Source organism: Myotis nattereri, assembly GCF_964212035.1.
Source record: "Myotis nattereri genome assembly, chromosome: 18".
Lineage (NCBI taxonomy): Eukaryota > Metazoa > Chordata > Mammalia > Chiroptera > Vespertilionidae > Myotis > Myotis nattereri.
In genome coordinates this window covers 37,642,041-37,655,624 of record NC_138093.1, presented here as the reverse complement: position 1 = coordinate 37,655,624, position 13,584 = coordinate 37,642,041, and the positions used below count along the sequence as shown (strand labels likewise).

Sequence of the window (13,584 nt, the reverse complement as noted above, 5' to 3'; positions counted from 1 at the left end):
TCTAAAATAAAATTACTTCCTTAAACATCATCACCACAGCCATCTCCTGCTTTGCAGTGGCTTAAACAAAACCTAGGAGATTTCTGCCTTATGTTGTACCTCCTACTTACTTCTTATTTTCTACCACCTGTGTTCGACCGCTTGCTTCTTGCCGCTTGCTTTCTACCGCTTATTTTCGATTTCTACCGCTTCTTTCTACTTATTTCTTACTTCTACAGCTTATTTCTTACCGCTTATTTCTACTGCTTATTTCCTACTGCTTAGACTTTAAAAATGCTTCAATTAAGCATTATTCCCATGTTTTACAACGAGCTAATTTTACCACACTTCGGCTCCCTACCTTATTTTTGTTTTTTGGCCTTCTTACTTTTGCTTTTTAAGCTTAACTTATTTTCTTACTTTTGTTTTTTAAGCTTACTCTCTGCGCATGCCTTGGAGCCTCCTTTCACCTGATCTCTTTTTAAATTCCCCCGAACTCAGGCCTGTTCTGACGCCACTTGTTACGGCCAAAGGGCCTGCTCTGACGTCACTTGTTAGAGTCAAAACTCAGGCCCTGGTCCCAGAACTCAGTCCCTGGTTGGGCACCACTTGTGCCACGCCAGCATGACCAAGGGTGATCCCAAGTGGGAGGGTGGGGGGTGGGTGAAAGGATTAAGAAAAGACAGACAAGAGAATGAAAGCTGGGTCTCGGTGGGACGTTGCCTCCCTGATGAGGAGACAGCGACAGCGCCCACAAGCCGTGTCTTTATTTTATAGCAGATGCCACGAGGCAAAGTAGGGGCGTGATCAAGTTGTTTACAGCATTCTCGTGAGTTTCAACCTCACTCAACTACATGTGGGACTTGCACGTGGCAATGAGAGGACCCTGTCCTTTCATTAGTCTGAGGCTTGAACCTGGCCAAAACACTGTACCCATGCCCCATACACTCCTACAATTTGGCTTAGCAAGGATGTGAACTTCCTATCCTATATAATACAAGCCTAATATGCTAAGTGTCCCGTCGTCTGGTCGTCCGTTCAACCAATCAAAGCGCAATATGCTAATGATATGCTAAGACCACTCAACCGCTCGCTATGATGTGCACTGACCACCAGGGGGAAGATGCTCTAACCAGTAAGTGAGCTTGCTGCTGGGGTTTGGCTGATTGGGACTGAGTGAGATGGGCCGGACACGCCCTGAAGCCCTCCCACAGTTCCTCCCTGGCTGGTCAACCTCCCACATCCCTACCCAGTCCCAATCATGCCCTGATGGGGTCCCTTGGCCTGGCCACAAAATGGAAACAAAAAGGCAGAGCTAACATTTGGGCAGCTTAAAAATGGAAGGTATCCATGACCAGTTTGTCTTAGCCTGGGCGGCACACAACCAACAGATGACTGCAATGAGATAACCAGTTAGTAAAAAGAGTTTTTGACCATTTCCCCCCACCCGCCTCAATCCTTCCTCCAGGTCCCAACTGAAGTAGTTTAAATTAGGGAGAGAGAGTGCTTTCTATGACAGGACAGAATGCACCTGTTCCCCAAAGTCCCACTGCTGAAACCTGGTTGGTGCTGAGGGGAAGAAGGACCTTAAAACTTGATGTGCAATTGAAGTTTTAAAGTGGACTATACTAGTGTGGACCCCGAGAAAGAGAATATCTACCAAGATGGGCTCCTGGTGGCTGAACTGGGATCAAATTAAAAAACAAACAAACAGCCCTAGCCTGTTTGCCTCAGTGGATAGAGGGTTGGCCTGGGGACTGAAGGGTCCCAGGTTCGATTCCAGTCAAGGGCACATGCCCAGGTTGTGGGCTCGACCCCCCCAGTAGGGGGCGTGCAGGAGGCAGCCGATCGATGATTCATTGATGTTTCTCTGTGATTTGTTCTCTGTAGTAGGTGCTATGATAAGGTGCTCTCTCTCCCTCTCTGAAATCAATAAAAATATTAAAGCAAAAACAAACTACACAACAGAAACAAAAAATCAGAGCTTAGCAGCCATTTCTACACAGAGACCTCTCATGCAAACTGCAGTTCGGGGAGAAGCGTGCACTGAACCACCTGCCTCTGCACAAGTGCCTGCCTGCACTGTTTCTGCCATCGGAGGCAGCCCTTATTAAGTTCCTGGAATCCTATTCCAACCAATAGGACTGAGGTTTCCTGATCCAACTGGAATAGTGCAGCTAACATCAGCTTCTTTACTGACCAATTAGAACAATGCCCTTTGGACCAATCAAACTGCAAGGACTTAGAGCCCTTATTTTCATGAAGATAGACCAATCAGGGATCAACTTGGGCAGGGACTTCTGTCTACATGTCAGCTCCTCTCTGGCTCTAAAAGTGCACTTTCTCTTTTCACTATAGACTGGAGCAGCCGTGGGCAAACTACGGCCCGCGAGCCAGATCTGGCCCGTTTGAAATGAATAAAACTAAAAAAAAAAAAAAAAAAAAAAAAAAAAAAAAAAAAAAAAAGACCGTACCCTTTTATGTAATGATGTTTACTTTGAATTTATATTAGTTCACACAAACACTCCATCCATGCTTTTGTTCCGGCCCTCCGGTCCAGTTTAAGAACCCATTGTGGCCCTCGAGTCAAAAAGTTTGCCCACCCCTGGACTGGAGACTGCATTTCCCTAACGAGAGCTGAACCACCAAAGACGTAACAATAAAGATATCTCTACAGAGCAGAGAAGACCAGACCAGACTGGCATATAGAGAAGCACAGAGCTAGTCAGAGTAGCATGGCCCCAGGGCCTCCTAATAGGGGTGCTGTGTTCATAGCTGTGTTGTATCACCAGTGAGATGTTGCACAGCCATGCTATTTTCACAGCCATGCTGTGTCACAACTGAGTTGCTTGCACTAAAAAAAGTTTCCTTCTTCACCTCACCCCAAACTGGGATTCCTGTTGGTGTTGAATTGATGTGGTTGACACTGGTCTAGACTTTTTTGTTGTTGTTAATCCTCACTTGAGGATATTTTTCCATTGATTTCTAGAGTGTGTGTGTGTGTGTGTGTGTGTGTGTGTGTGTGTGTGTGTGGTGGGGGGGACAAAGAGAGAAACATCGATGTGAGAGAGGCACATCGATTGGTTGCCTCCCACACATGCCCTGACTAGGGTCAGGGATCAAGCCTGCGTACATGTCCTTGACCAGAATCGAACCCAGGACCCTTCAGTCCACAACCAATGCTCTATTCACTGAGCCAAACCGGTAGGGCTGGTCTCGACTTTTAATAACTAAATGAACAGAAAGCTATAGAATCTGTCAGAGCTAAAAAGGGAGAGCTGAGAGTATGGTAGAAGACACTGATTAAACCATGTCAAGATTGTGTGAGCAGAGTTCAGAATGTTTATTAAGTTGTTTCTATCTGTAAAAAGCCTTTGAGGTAAGCAGCCTGGTATGATAAAGGATCAGGTAGTATTTGAAGATAGTTGGAACACAGAGTGAGAGAAAGCTGGAGGAGTGGGAAGAGGCCAGGTGATGGAAGCCTTGTTAAGGTGTTTGTACTTTATTCTGGAGGCAAAAGGAAGCCATATGTCTTAACCAAATTAGCATTTTAGAATGATCTAACGGGGGTAGGATGGGAACTGGAGACAGGGAAACCACTTAAGCAAGAGGTGATGGTCTGTGAATGGCAGTAGGGATGAAGATAAGTGGTCAGATTATAAATATGCAGAAAGAGAACAATCAGGAATTGCTGATAGAGGAAAAGCCAACCAAGTTTCTCTTTCCAGCTGACCCCAGAAATGCTTCCCTGTTTCTAGTTCCTGCTCTCAGTTCAGCAGGTGCTGGACCAATGGCCAGGTCAGCCTTGGTTCTCTGGGGCCTGGTGCTGCGGGTGCTGCTGCCCCCTGTGGGTACCACCAGCACTCTTTTCGCAGCTTCAGGAGGCAGGCCGTGCCTCACTGTGTCATCCGTTTCACAGGTGAGGAGCCCCAGGTCCTGATGCTTAACACATTGCAGACCAGTAGTTTTGTTGCTAGATTTACCTAGTGGCCAGGTAAGTTTCTACTGAATGAGCACAAAAAACGTTCTACATAAATGTTAAAGGCATGCTTTAAAATGAAATACCCATTGCATGTTGAAGTTATTCATTACATGTTCCTATAAGCTAATATCTTCTTAAAGTGTGATACTTAGTAAAACACTGTGTAATATGAAGGGGAACTAAACAAAGCTGGCAAATGTAACGTGTTTCTCTTCTCTTACCGTTCCTTTTGCACACTCTGCACACTTTTGTAGGATATTTCTTTTTATTTGAAGATGGAATTGGCACAGGGATGTGCTGCTTCATGTTGCCCGATAATCTTTGTGGATGATCTTTCTGAGGAGCTCTTGTACTTCTAACACGTGATGGATCAGGATTGCTAAATTCTGGATCTGCTGATTTATCTACTTCGGATGAGATCCACTCTGTTGCTACAGTTAAAAGAAAGTCTTTGTATCTTACTCGGCTTCCTGGATTGAGCGCTTGATAAATCCTGAATGAATTGAATAGTCCACAATTAATCAGGTAAAGCACTACTTTCTTCGTCCATTTTATTGGTTTTCTAAGGATACTACATGTTGAAAGATATTGGCCGGCAAGATCAACACCTTGTACATAGTTATTATACTGCACGATAGAAACTGGTTTCTTTATTTCCTCTCCAGTATGCCAATTTGTCTTTTCTGTTTCACAAGAGGAAGCATCGTGGATAGTTGAAATAATTCGAACTTCTCTTTTACCCTTCCAAATCAATAATAAAACGTCACCTTTTCTTCGGAAGGCTATTTTACCTCTTTGAAGCGTAGATGCTTCATCTTTCAAACATTTTGGCAAGCCTCTTGCTCGAATTGTTCCGCAAACTCTTGTTTTATGTAGTAATAAAGTTTCTGCAATTGAAATGCTACTGTAATACTTACCTTGGTATATGTGATGCCCCAAATCCAGATACGGCCGAAACAGTGACAGAATAGAGTCATTCAATTTCTTCCCTTCACCTGTGTAAATTTCCATATTGCAAATATACCCAGTCTTGCTCTCACATACCATTCTTACAAGTAAACCATATTTAATAATTTTAGCTGGGTTGTAAGTTTGAAATAGAAGACGTCCCCTCCAGGGAATCATGCCTTCATCAAATGATAACTCTCGCATAGGTTTATATATTGTTTGAAATTTACTAATAAAGTGGTCGAGTACAGATTGAATTTTAAATAGCCTGGATGAAGATTTAGTCATGTTTGCATTGTCATTGAAATGCCAATAAGTCCAGATTTGTTCAAAACGATTTCGAGTCATCGTCTGAGGAAATATTGGGACCGCTAGAGCTGGATTTGTAGACCAATATTCTTTCCAAGTATCCTTTCGAGTACGCCCCATTAGCACTATAAGTCCTAAAAATTTTTTCATATCTGTTGGCGTAACAGGAGACCACTTTTTTGTTTTTGAAATTTTGTGCTTTCCCAAATTTTGATTATAATATATGTTCGATTGATGACAAAAGAATTCAAACAGATCGTTGTCAAAAATCAAGTTTGTGACTTCAATGATGTTCTTACAATCAGATGGTAGAACTGTAACCCCAGAATTACCTTCAAATTTTTCCAAATTAGGCTGAAAGTCCTCTTTTGACCAATCATTATCTTGGCAACCAAGACGCAAATTACACTCAAAATCATGTGTGGAATTGTTCAAATTTTCAGGTTCGGAATCACTTGAAATTACTATTGTCTGCCTTTTTGAAGGAGTAACTGTATCATTGCCACTGTCAAAGCTTTCATCACTTTCACTTGGAATATCTGATAAATTGTCAGCAAATATATCCAGGATTTTATCATGTTCTTCGTCACTATCCATGGTTACTGAGCACTTTAAAAATATCAAATTGATATAAAAAACAGTTATTTTTATTACTAACGACAAGGGGTTAATCACTTTTAATTCCTTTGATAATTTTTAACTTCAGCAAATGCGTTTTCCGTTACACTGTTTCTAAATGACAATGAAAAGCTGAGAATTCTCGAGATTGGCCACAAGCCTTAGGACAGAAACCGCGAGAATTCTCGTGCTCCTTCCGCAATTTAAGTGACTGCTCAATCTCCCACAGCTGCTTGGTTAAAGGGCCATGACCCCAAATACAATGCCTTGAACACAGCAATGCAAACTAGGGCCCGGTGACCGGGGGTCTCGGTCTTTCTCAAGGTGGGCGCGTGCTCCACGGCAGAGGTCCACCTGGAGAAAGTGGGCCCACCCAGGGCGTGGAGAAGTGCATTATACCTAAAGTTCAAGGCCATGGGGGGTGGAGGAGAGGTGCGGGGGGGGGGGGGGGGGGTGGAGGAGAGGTGCGGGGGGGGGGGAGGCGTGCGCATGCGCCACAGGTCGGCCATGGAAAGCGGGGAAGAAGCCCGACGGGTGGGTGGGCTCTCCACCCGCTGCCAGTCCACCTTCCGTTGGTGGAACCTATGCCATGCAGACCCTTCCCCACGCCTGGGGCCAATGCCTCACCGTCTCGCAGCGAGAACTGCACCGTCGGAGTCTCCGAGGAGCAAAGGGAAGGAATCACGGACCGGAAGCGCCCACCCTTCCCGGGGCCTTTCCGGGGGCAGAGGGCCTTGGCAAAAGCTCATTGGCTAGTGGAGACCGGAAGAGGCTGGGTTTGGCTGCGCGCGGGGCACTATGGGTGTTGTGGTTTGTGTCTGTGGTGCAGACTTTCCAGACTGCTTGAAGCCCAGCAGGTCCCGCTGGCAGCGCAGCTGCCTGCAGGGGAGAAGCGGGTGTGAGGCAGCTGCGTCCCTGTGGCTCTGTTTTGCTATTTCTGATTCCGGCGAGACCTCGCTCTTTGAGTCTTGCTTTCGAAGACCTTCATTTCGTCCCGTATCTTAGGCGTTCCTCTGTATAACACCCCTTGTCACCTACAGACCCTTCTTTACTAGTATTCTTCCTAGCTGGCTTCGCCTGGTCTTAGGTCCCTCTTCTCCGCAAACGTACACAGGTCTCTGAGTCCTCCGCCCTCCTGTCGCTCCTGTGTGCCTTTTCCTGTCGCTGCCCTAGACAGATCCCCTCTAACATTCTGCCCCAGCCCCGGAATCATGCCAGGGGCCCAGGAAAAGGATCCCAGGAAAAGGATCCCACAGCAAACGTTTGCAGGCACAAGCAGATCCCACGCTCCTACGTCAGCAGCCTTGCAGCTCACTTCTTTTTGTTCTCCTCTGATCATTGCCTCTTTTCTGGTCCCACCTCTACGTAGGCTGTTTGATGGGCCACTCTTGGCCATGAACAGCCACCCCTGGTCCTGTCACATTGTCTCTGGTTTGATTTAAAGGACAGAAAGGGGAAAATGAAAGAAACTGGAGTGAAAAGAGAAAGCACTAATTAGCTTTCCTAGAAGTCAAGGAGCTAGATGGTGAAAGAGGAGGAAGAGTGCAAACCTCTTCTCCTTGTACCTTCACACACTGTGTGGTGCTGACTGTCGGAGGGCTCTGTGAACCTTGTGCTGGGGATAACTAGCCCCAGATCACCCAGGTGCTGGGGGTCCAGTCAGTGAGGACAGACACACTGATGCAGGATGGCATCAGGCTCTGCCCTGCAGACTTCCCGCCTTTCCTCTGCTAACTCCCATTTCTCCCTCAGCTCATCCCAAAGCCTTTTGCCTTTCCACATCTCCCTCTGGTCCATGCTCTCCTTCCCGTTCTGAAGCTCCTTTCTCTCCTGTTCTAGCCCAAGCTGCTTCTTTTGTATCTAGCGCTGTCACTCTGACAACCATGTTGAGAGGGGATTTAGAAACAGAGTGCTCCAGACTTGACCTTCACCTTTATAAGAGAAACGCCTATTGACTTTCTCATTCCAGGGCTCTGCATTCTCTCAACATTTGTGCACATTACTTGTACTAGAATCACCTGCAGATCTTTCATGACCCATGCTCCAGAATTATGGTATGCCATGCAGCCAAAATGGACTTAACTCCTCTGCTGCCTATTTAGTGGTGTTAGGAATCTGAGGTTTGAGAAGTTAATTTCATGGAGACAGTAGTCAAGAAGGACCCATTCATATGTGGCGAGAAGTAGAATCCCATGCGAATGGGGAAGATATGCCTTAGCATTAAACAAACAAACAACAACAAGCATGCCTTAGTGGATTAACTAGGCTAGAACAGGAGATGTTTTTTAACTGTTAATTGAGAACTGTCCCATCCCCCAGTGTGTGTGAGAGGGACTTTCCAAAGAATAAATAATCTAATAATCATGCTAGTCAGTGTAAGAATGCCTTACCCTATGTGTGGCAGGTACATTTGCCTCTAAGGCTCTTTATGGCTAATACTAACTTAATTGGCACTTCCTGAGACCCACCACAAAGAAGTGAAACTTCATCTTTGATGATGCTTAAAATAATGCCTCTCCAAGCCCCAACATGATTTGATCCCCAGCTACTTCTCCAATCTCACCTCCTACCCTCTTCCTTATGGTTACTGTTGTAGCTACCCTGGTTTTATTGCTGTTTTGTGAACATGCCAAGTACACGTTCTGCACCTGGAATACTTTTTTTTAGGTAAACCTGTTCAGGGCTTTACTCAAATAGTCATCAGAGAAGCCTTCTCTAACCACCTTATCTAATATAGAGCCTTTAACAGTCTGTCCCCATGTCTTCCTTAATTCCCCTCTATTATCACTACTTGAAAATGTGATATATTTGTTTACTTCCTCTTATTGATTTTTTTCTGGAGAGAGAGAAAGAGAGAGGAGAGAGAGAGAGAGAGAGAGAGAGAGAGAGAGAGAGAAACATCTACTCATTGTTCCACTTATTTATGCTTTCATTGGTTGCTTCTTGTAGTATGTGCTCTGACTAGAGATAAAATCTGCAACCTTGGCGTTTTGGGATAATGCTCTAGTCTAACCAACTAAGCCACCTGGCCAGGGCTATTTAAGAGTCTTTTATGAAATTGTAGCCAAGCAAAAGTTCATTGTCTAAGTAGCTAGGATCAACTCTTGTGTATTTGGGACGAGGGATTATTTGTCCTGCTTGACATGCTTCTGAACTGACTTCTGTGCTACTCTGTTCGGTCTGGGACTGCCATGCCGAAGGATGAGCCTGACCAGGCAAGGAACACAGAAACATCAAGGAAAATACTGAGGACAGAAAATACTTTCTTAGCCCATCAAGAAGGATAAGTGTACATGCTCTGCAGATGTTGGCTAGTTTACCAGGAAAAAAAAGTAGACGATTTGAAAGATGGACTGTAGGTGGCAGTTTTGTTTCAGTTGAAGGAACTGGTTGGTCAGCTATGAATATGTCTCTGTCAGTATCTACTCTCCACATCCACTCACTTGGACTCAACCTCCTCTACTTGACTCAGACATCACCCTGTCACCTTTTCAGTTCAGCTCTCCCTCTCATGTTCTCATATCTGTATGTACTTACATGTGTGCTTTTAGTATCATGGTCTCAGCTTGAAGCAACATTTTTTTAAAAAAATCATTCTTTTTTAAAAATTAAATTTATTGGGGTGACAGTGGGTAGGAGTGTTTTACAAGTTTCAGTTGTACAAGTTCATAATACATCATTGATAGATTGCACTGTGGGCTCACCACTCAAAGTCTAGTTTTCTGTCACCATATATTTGACCCCCTTTATCCTCTTCAGCTTCCCCCGACCCGCTGCCCCCTGGTAATCACCATACTGTTGTCTGTGTATATGAGGGTTTTTTGTACATTTGTTGCTTTCTGTTTTATAACTCCCATATGGGGGAAATCATGTCCTTTTCCATCTGACTTACTTTGCTTAACATGATACTCTTTTCTTCCTACCCCACAGAATTTGGCTTTTATTCTGGCCGCACACATACAGCTAAGACGACACAGATAGGCAGTACTCCATCCCCTAGGACCATTTCACCCACCCAATCTCTTCAGCCCCCCTCCTCCCACCTTGCCCTTCCTGCCAAGCTGCTGGGCAGGGGCTCTGCCTACACCTCACCCCGGGCATGCAGCATGAAGTGCCCATGCAGCTCCCCGAGGCTGTCGAAGGAGTTCTCGCACTCCGTGCAGTGGTAGGTGCCCTCCTCGTCCTCGTCCGGCTCCTCCTCCCGCCCAGCGGGCTGGCCCTGGCCCTCCCCAGCCCGCGGTGGCTCTCCCTCTCCCTTGCCAAGCACCCTGCCTTCGGGAGCTGCTGCTTCCTGGGGGGGCTGCAGCGGAACAGCAGAGCCGGCAAGGTGGAGTGCCAGGTGGGGCCTCCCCGAGGGATGAGCGGCCACAGAGCTGGCAGGGCTGGGCTGGGGGGGTCCGGGGGCTGGGCTGCATGGGGAGCCCGGCGGGATGGGCCCCCCCGGCCCCCACCCAGGCGCTGCTTCACTTTGTAGCCAGGGTCATCTTCGGGGTCGTCAGTGGTCTCCTCTTCCTCCTCCTCTTCATCTTCTTCCTCTTCGGAGTCCGGCTCTGAGTGTGTGTATTCGGAGTTAGAGGAATGCTCAGGGCCTGGAGAGAGGTCCTCATCATCTTCTTCCAAGCTGGCATAGCCTCCAGTTTCAGCTGGCTCACGAGTCTCTGTCATGGCCAGAGGAGGAGGCAGGAGCAGAGCAGAAGCTAGGCAGCGTCTCCAGCTCTCCACAGCTACACCTTGGTCACAAGGTCTCTAATGCAGGATGTCAGCCGGCAGAGGGATGCGGCTAGGGCGGCCCCCGCTCGGGCTCGGCGGCGGCGGTGGCAGCTGCACGCCTCAACATGATACTCTTAAGATCTATTTATTTTGTTGCAGACGTCAGTAATTCATCCTATCTTATGGCTGGTATGGAATATTCTTATGGAATATATATATATATATATATTCATGTACTTTATCCAATCATCCATCAAAGGACACTTAGGTTGTTTTCATGTCTTGGCTACTGTGAATAATGCTGCAATGAACATGGGGCTACATATATATTTACAAATAAGTGTTTTCAAATTTTTTTGGTAGCTACCCAGAAGGGGGATTGCTGGGTCCTATGGTAGCTCTATTCTTAATATTTTGAGGACCTTCCATACTATTTTCCTTAGTAGTTGTAACAAGTTATATTCCCACTAGCAGTGTGTGAGGGTTCCTTTTTCTCTATATCAAACATGTCAAACTCAAAGGCTAACATGGACCAAATAAGCAAGGTTTAAGTTTATATGGGCCACAAAAAAGTAAAAGCTTCAATTTTCATAGAAATGTAGGTTTATTTTGATAAAGACATGCTGAATTCAAAAGGCTGAAATAAATGAGTCATCATTAACATAAAATAATAGAACATTTTAATCAAAATTAATATTTTTTCTTGAGCATTAACTTACCAGACACTGAATAACTGCACAAATTAATAAGCGTAATGCAAATAAACCTTTTTTTTCTTGTTCTCTGAAAGTGAAATATTTCCTGCTGCGCACACCAAACAAGTCAGTCCAAGACTAATGACGTGGCCATTGGCTGCTAAAATATTCGCTGCTAGTGTTAGTGGAGAGAAATGGTGCGCCTGCGCGTAAGGCGCATAAGGGAAATGAATGTAACACGATTATAGTAATCAGTCACTAGTGAACGTTGTAGTTTGTTATTAATAACTAGAGGCCCAGTGCATGGAATCATGCATATTGAAAGTAAATTAATTAGAAGGTGGCCGATGGGGTGGGACTGGGTGAGACTGGCCGGACATGCCCTGGACCCAACCTCCCGTGGTCCCTCCCCAGCCGGCCGCACTTGGGACTGAACCGGGGCTTGAAGGGCATCTGCAGAGTGAGCAGGGTCCCTCTGGCAGGTGGGGTCCCTCGGTCTGGCCTGCGGGGATTGGACCGAACCCAGCAGTCCAACATCCCCTAAGGGGTCCTGGAGTGCGAGAGGGCACTCTGCAAAGTTGCTGTCGCTCGGCAGCTCCTGTGTTGAGTGTCTGCCCCCTGGTGGTCAGTGCACATCATAGCTACTGGCCGGTCGTTTAGGCTTTTATATATATAGGCTAGAGGCCCGTTGCACAAAAATTTGTGCACTCGGGTGGGTACCTCAGCCTGGCCTGTGCCCTCTCGCAGTCTGGGGTCTCTTGGGGGCCCCTTCCCCTGGCTGTTGGCACCAGTTTTCCTCCGGCATCCGGAACCCAGGCCTTCGCTCTTCGCCGGGAGGGGCCCGTGCAGTGGGCAAGGGGCTTAGCTTTTTTAAAAATACTTCTGAACGTTTGGTAAATAACCCTGTAGGAATCTACTTTCTGAAACATGCTGGTTGTTAAGGGCTGATTTGGGTAATGAACAAAATGTATGTTAAAATCCTAATCCCCAGAACCTCAGAATGTACCTGTATATGGAGATAAGATCTTTAAAGAGAGGATTACATCAAATTGAGACAGACCTTTAGCCCATCTCACTGAAGTCCTTATAAGAAGAGGAATGTTGGGGTCCAGCCCCCGCAGGTCCAAGGGTTCCCAAAGGTGTGGACAGAGTCGGCGAAGAAGGAATGACACAGAGGCAGCGTTCAGGTGATCATCATAGCAAGGTTCTCTTTTTATTGTCCTGTTACATTTATATTTATACTATTTGATCCTATAAGCATGCCTCTATAAGCTTTTTTTTTTTTTTTTTTTTTTTGCCAGAGAGAGCATGGGGTCTGTTTATTGGGGAGTTAGTCAAAGGGAGAGCTGGCTAGGGTGGGGTAGGGCAGCAGCTTGTCTGGCCCCTGAGAAACCCAACTTGAGTCCAGAGCCTCGACCGCTTTGAAGCCAAAGTCTTCCTTCACCTTTATCTGCACGGGGGCCAGCTCCGGAGTCAGCAGGACTCCCGCCTGGCGCCCTTCCCGTGGTGCTCGCTGCTTCTTCCACCCGCCGGGCCCCTCGCCAGGGGCCGGGCTGCTGGCTTCTGTGGGCGCTGGCGTCCTCCTGAGCAGGGATAGCCCCTCTTTCTCTGGAGGCTCGTTCTCAGCATTGCCTGGGGTGGGGGCATCTGTGCCCTGGCTGCCCGCATCCTCCAGTAAGATGGTGAACTGGCTGGCCCGGTAGTTGTCGCCGTGGGAGTCCAGCACCCTCATGAGGAACCTCCGCTCCTGCTGGAGTCTCCGTGTTATCCTCTGATCTGGTGGAGCCTGTTCAGGACCCACTCGTTCATCTGCTCGATCTCCCTGCAGCGCCGACCCAGCGCCTGGTACTTCCTGCGCTTGAGTTCTGCCTTCCCCTCTTCGTCTCGCTCTCGGAGGCTGGAGCTGCCCAGACCCCCAGACACGAACTCCACTTCGGTCTCAAGCTTGCTCTCCAGGATGTGACCACCGAACAGCGGAGGCAGTGCCAGCTCCGAGCCAGGAGGCGCTGAGAACTCCTCAAAGCCTACGGCTGCCATGGACCCCTCTCTCTGCTCCAGCTCCATTTCTCCCTGGCTCCAGGAGCAGAACTTCCAACCTTGCAAGCCTCTTCAAGTACAAAATGACAGGCCCCATCCGATTTCACGGCCAGGCACCCAGGCCCCGGCTGCTAAGCCTCCTGGGAGTTGCAGTTCTCTATTTCCCGCTCGCCTCCCTAGCCCCCCTCACCCCACCCCGACCCCGAGTCCCGGCTGAAAGGCCCTGCTCGCTGGTCTAATGCCTTGGCCAGGCATCTGAGTCCCCTCCGTCCTTATTCCGGTCCCAACACCGTGCCGTCTGACCAC

At 47.3% G+C, this 13,584-nt stretch overlaps 2 pseudogenes across 2 annotated transcripts; both read right to left on the bottom strand.

The window, feature by feature from the left end:
• Window positions 1–9,895: 9,895 nt before the first annotated feature.
• Window positions 9,896–10,541, bottom strand: LOC308534348 (zinc finger protein 428-like; annotated as a pseudogene). The gene has a single exon. The product of its transcript is annotated as a zinc finger protein 428-like (transcript).
• A 2,030-nt stretch (window positions 10,542–12,571) lies between these two features.
• Window positions 12,572–13,305, bottom strand: LOC308534344 (TCF3 fusion partner-like; annotated as a pseudogene). The gene has a single exon. The product of its transcript is annotated as a TCF3 fusion partner-like (transcript).
• Window positions 13,306–13,584: the final 279 nt, after the last annotated feature.